Here is a 6,121-nt window from a genome sequence, read left to right as displayed (position 1 = left end):
TCTCCTCCCTGCCGTCTCCTCCCTGCCGTCTCCTTCCTGTCGTCTCCTTCCTGCCGTCTTCTTCCTGTCGTCTCCTCCCTGTCGTCTCCTTCCTGTCGTCTCCTTCCTGCCGTCTCCTTTCTGTCGTCTCCTTCCTGTCGTCTCCTTCCTGCCGTCTCCTTTCTGTCGTCTCCTTCCTGTCGTCTCCTTCCTGCCGTCTTCTTCCTGTCGTCTCCTCCCTGCCGTCTCCTTCCTGTCGTCTCCTTCCTGCCGTCTTCTTCCTGTCGTCTCCTCCCTGCCGTCTTCTTCCTGTCGTCTCCTCCCTGCCGTCTCCTTCCTGTCGTCTCCTCCCTGCCGTCTTCTTCCTGTCGTCTCCTCCCTGCCGTCTCCTTCCTGTCGTCTCCTCCCTGCCGTCTCCTTCCTGCCGTCTCCTCCCTGCCGTCTTCTTCCTGTCGTCTCCTTCCTGCCGTCTTCTTCCTGTCGTCTCCTCCCTGCCGTCTCCTTCCTGCCGTCTCCTTCCTGCCGTCTCCTCCCTGCCGTCTTCTTCCTGTCGTCTCCTCCCTGCCGTCTCCTCCCTGCCGTCTTCTTCCTGCCGTCTCCTTCCTGTGGCGCCGGCAGTGATCCGTCCGCCTGCAGCCGCACCAGCTGGACCGGCCCTCAGCCGGGGGGCATCTTACTGTACATAATTAAAGACGTGGATAGGATGACCTGCAGCTGGAAGCTCTGAGGACGTATGTAGACAACGCACTGAGCACCTTCTCACACGCTCTGTGTGTGTGTGTGTGTGTGTGTGTGTGTGTGTGTGTGTGTGTGTGTGTCTAATATTGTTTCCACGGTTTCCTTTTCAGTGGCCGTTGTCTTCAAGCTTCATGGCAGAGTTCAGGTCTCTGTTTGGACGTCCAGGTCTGCAGGTCCACAGAGAGACAACGCGTGATTAAATATTCAACATTCATTACATATGAAGGCCGACAGTTATCTTACCGAGCGCATTGTTGCTGCAGAGTGTGTAACCTCAGTACCTAGTGGCCTTTGTGGCTGCAGGATTTCTGCCTGTGAGAGGATTAGTCTGACTGACCTGCTGAGCACATGCAGGAGGAGATGATCAATAATGGAAGGCTGCACAAACGCAGAAGAACAGCCTCACACAGGCGATCCAATGTGTTCAAAGTACAGCCTGTTAGGCAACAGACAGCAGAGGAGCATGGAGTTCTGATCCGAGCATTCGGTCTCTCAACACGCCCTGCCGTTCTACTGATGCTGTGGATGTCCGAGGTTAAAATGAAAAGGCCTATTTGAAGATCCACATGTACAGAACCTCTCCTGAGCTGTGGAGCAGGTCAAACAGTCCACGTGTCCAGCAGTGAGCCGGTGGAGCTCGTCTGGATGGCGTTGCCGTCTCCGCTTCACGCTTAACTCACCGACCGTCTTCGTACTGAATAGATGGACGTGAGTGTGATATTAATCTTCTCCTCTAACACGCAGCAGAAAAGCAAATACACATATTTCCCTAAACGATGCCAATCCAAAGCTTAGATGATGCAGGCCCGTCATATTTCATGACGTTTAATCACTGAAAGGAGGGAAGAACTCAGGACGTCCTAATATGAAACTAACATTTGATATTGAAACTCCTTCTGTGGAAAATAAGACTCTTGAGTTGTTATTAATCTTGGGAAAGATTACAGCCTGTATTATAACCCTTTTCATGCAGGTGTGAAGGTGTAGCTTCAGTTTGCGTCGTGCAGAGGAAGCGGCGTGAGCTGCACGGAGCTGATCACTGATGAGCGTTGACCTGCTCACCACCACCATGCGGGGTCCTGTGTGCTGCAGTGTGTGCTGCTGATAATACATGCGCACAAATTGATTAAGGCAACAATCAGACACGTCACACTCAGATGGTGCATCATTTAACACTCATTTTTTTATTTGCCTTATTTTTTTCTTGACAATTTTAGTTACGTGTCCACAGACATGATGAAGAACTCCAGAAGACTCAAAAGACAAACGAGCACTGAGACGTCATCGCAGGCTCAGAGAGGCTGACCTGGGATCATGTCGCCTGCACCGTGGCAGCTCACCCACACCGAGCTGCCACGTGCACAGCTGATCCCTGATCAGCACTCAGCAGGCCGGTTATTCCTATCCATCTAGAGGAAGAGTTAACATCATGTGATGAGACCCAACACAGGAAATCTCTATTTATATACAAGACAGAGCCAGAGGAAGGTTTCCAGTTAGTCACCACAAGGGTCATGAATATGACACTAATTTACAAGCAGCACTGGGGTCATTAAGCAAGGCAGCAGAAGCACAGCAGACAGCAGAAGAGAAGTGGACCTGCATGCTGAGATCCAGAGCTATGGCGGATATTCATCTATCTCCTCGTCAGCTTCCAACGAGTGTCGGCCAGCGAGTCAAAACGCTTTTTAAAACATTGTGAAAGTACGAGGAAGCGTGATGTTGGAGGTTTGATTTCAGAGTCTAATGTCCTTCAGGAGTTTTAGTAAACTAACCAGAACATGCTTTCTTAAAACATCATCTTACAAAATCATACCCAATAAAGAGAACTTGTGCATGAGTGCAATATACTTTAAGACTGTAATGAATCCTTCTAAACTTTCTAAATTAAACTTTCCATTTGTCTTCTGTTTCAGCAGACAACATACATACATACATACATACATACATACATACATACATACATATATATATATATATATATAGATATATATATCTAGATATATATATATATATATATATCTAGATATATATATATATATATATATATATATATATATATATATATATATCTATATATATATATATATATATATATATATATATATATATATATATATATATATCTAGATATATATATCTAGATATATATATATATATATATATATATATATATATATATATAGATATATATATATATATGTATATAGATATATATAAGCAACAAAGTTATGATACCAAAATGACCCTTAAATAAATGATTTAATCCCAATTAATGCTGACAAAATAAAACATGTCAAAGTGGAAGTGAAGCTGATCCGTTCCTTGAGGACTGCGTTGCTCAGCAGGCTGGTCGGCCCGTGGCGAGCAGCTCCAGGTGCGTTCAGTAATCTGATTATAAATCAGGTTAAAGGCCAGAAAGAGGACAAGCGGCTGGCTGACCACGTCGTGATCCAGGAGAAGAAGGTGAAAACAGGAAACATCCTGTAAATGCAAACTAAACTCAATGATGTTGGTCCAGCAAAGGAAACACTTCCTTCCACTGAGGATGTGAAACTCAAACCAACATTCAGGTCATTTTGGTACAATAACTCTCAGCTTGTGAAAGCGTCATCACAACACAAATCATACTGTCCTGTTTCTGACCTCAAGATGACCTCAAGCTGACCTCAAGATGACCTCAAGCTGACCTCAAGATGACCTCAAGCTGACCTCAAGATGACCTCAAGCTGACCTCAAGATGACCTCAAGATGACCTCAAGATGACCTCAAGCTGACCTCAAGATGACCTCAAGCTGACCTCAAGCTGACCTCAAGCTGACCTCAAGATGACCTCAAGCTGACCTCAAGATGACCTCAAGATGACCTCAAGATGACCTCAAGCTGACCTCAAGCTGACCTCAAGATGACCTCAAGCTGACCTCAAGATGACCTCAAGCTGACCTCAAGCTGACCTCAAGATGACCTCAAGCTGACCTCAAGATGACCTCAAGATGACCTCAAGCTGACCTCAAGATGACCTCAAGCTGCCTCGTGTCCAGACGAGCAGCGACAGCGAGGAGGCTTCAGATGATCATGAGGAACACGCTGCGCCATTACAGGATGGACCAACATACTGATCAGTGTAGTGTTGTTATATTAACATATTGATCAGTGTAGTGTTGTTATATTAACATATTGATCAGTGTAGTGTTGTTATATTAACATATTGATCAGTGTAGTGTTGTTATACCAACATACTGATCAGTGTAGTGTTGTTATATTAACATATTGATCAGTGTAGTGTTGTTATATTAACATATTGATCAGTGTAGTGTTGTTATATTAACATACTGATCAGTGTAGTGTTGTTATATTAACATATTGATCAGTGTAGTGTTGTTATATTAACATACTGATTAGTGTAGTGTTGTTATATTAACATATTGATCAGTATAACAACACTCTACTGTCACTCTAGAGCATCAGTATGATGTTCGCCCTCCAACACATTGACATAGATCATCAATATAAAAAAAGATTCATCTCCTTGTACTCGACATGAAAGCTTGATCTAACTTTAGTGTAGATGTTGAGGAGGACGGTGAAGGCAGAGGGAGAAGAGCAGGAGGTGAAGGGAGGGAGGCACTATCTGGTGACGGACAACGCTGTTGCCGACTCAAAGCAACTAGCAACCTTCAACAGATGACGGGTCCATGGTTCATTACAGCTTTCCATGTGGCTACTGGATGAGACTTAAACCGTAAAGCTATTTCCTGCGGCGCCGCTGGCCGTGACACATGAAGTGCGTCTCGGTTACGGTTGGAGGGCCAGTGGGAGATTTAACGGCATCGAGGTCGCAGATTTCAACTGAAACGTCTCCGTGTGCCGAGTGTGTCAGTCTGCGAAAACAAAATGAGCTTTGTGTTTGGTTTGTCCCTTCTAGGCTACCGTAGAAACATGGGTCCAACTAAGCGGACTGCATGAAGAGGGCCTTCTCTGATGAGGACACATGAACACTACCGCTCCTGTTTTCAGGTGATTATACACAAAACATACAGATTCATAGGATTTTCCATATCTGACAAATGCCCCTCAGTGCCACAGGCTGCACCTTAAACTACAGAACAGGGTTTATTATGTTATTATTATGTTTAGTATCATGTGAATCGTCTGTCTTTTAGCCATAGCTGGTATGTTTTAGTGCAATAGATTTGGGGAAGATGTTTTTTGCTCTCTTGCCCAAAGTGACGCTTGTCTAAAGGGCGATGTGGAGAGAAGATCTCAATATGTGAGTCTAAATACCTGGATGTGTTACCTGTACCTTCACAGTACCTGCATCTTTCAGGTGTATTCATATTCTCATCTAACGCTCGGCAAGAAAGCAAATCATACTTTCCCATGAAAGCAAACAATGTCTCTAACATTCACCAACACAGCAGCCCATCGGACAAAAATGTACAGAGAAAAATAAATAAAAGTGCTTTGGTCCAAATAATAACTGAGTAAATGAAACAATACATGAACTCAATAAAGTGCAACACAACTGGGCAGGGGTCCTGTCCCAAATACACACCAGCAGGAAACCTACAACAGCAACAATAAATACACTTTTCCATCATTTTCTACACACGAGGAGTTATACATTTTAAAAAGAAGCATATAGCGGGAAGGGCTTGTGTCTCTTGATCATGAATTATCGTTCCATAATCTCGCCAACAAACTAAATAACGACACCGGAACAACAAAGTGTGTCTGATCCCTCACGCGACCTCAATGTTAACGTTTGCTGTCTGACGAATGCAGAGAAAGAAATACTCTCTGCTGTGCAGCTCGAGCCACACGGAGGTCATGATGCATGGCGGCTGCACGGAGCGTCTTCGCTGCACTTTACACAAAGCAGAACGTCCCGTTCCATGTCGACCCCCCTCCCCTCACCCTCTCACCCCCTCACCCTCTCACCTCTCACCCCCTCACCCTCTCACCCCCTCACCCCCTCACCCCTCACCCTCTCACCCCCTCACCCCTCACCCTCTCACCCCTTCACCCTCTCACCCCTCACCCTCTCACCCCCTCATCCCCTCACCCTCTCACCCCCTCACCCCCTCACCCCTCACCCTCTCACCCCCTCATCCCCTCACCCTCTCACCCCTCACCCCTTCACTCTCTCACCCTCTCACCCCCTCATCCCCTCACCCTCTCACCCCTTTACTCTCTCACCCTCTCACCCCCTCATCCCCTCACCCTCTCACCCCTCACCCCTTCACTCTCTCACCCTCTCACCCCCTCATCCCCTCACCCTCTCACCCCTCACCTCTCACCCCTTCACTCTCTCACCCTCTCATCCCCTCACCCTCTCACCCCTCACCTCTCACCCTCTCACCCTCTCACCCCTCACCCCCTCACCCTCTCACCCCTCACCCCC

Source organism: Clinocottus analis, unplaced genomic scaffold (genome assembly GCF_023055335.1).
Source record: "Clinocottus analis isolate CAN_PGR_092001 unplaced genomic scaffold, fCliAna1.0.p SCAF_11, whole genome shotgun sequence".
Lineage (NCBI taxonomy): Eukaryota > Metazoa > Chordata > Actinopteri > Perciformes > Cottidae > Clinocottus > Clinocottus analis.
This window is presented reverse-complemented; position numbering follows the sequence as displayed.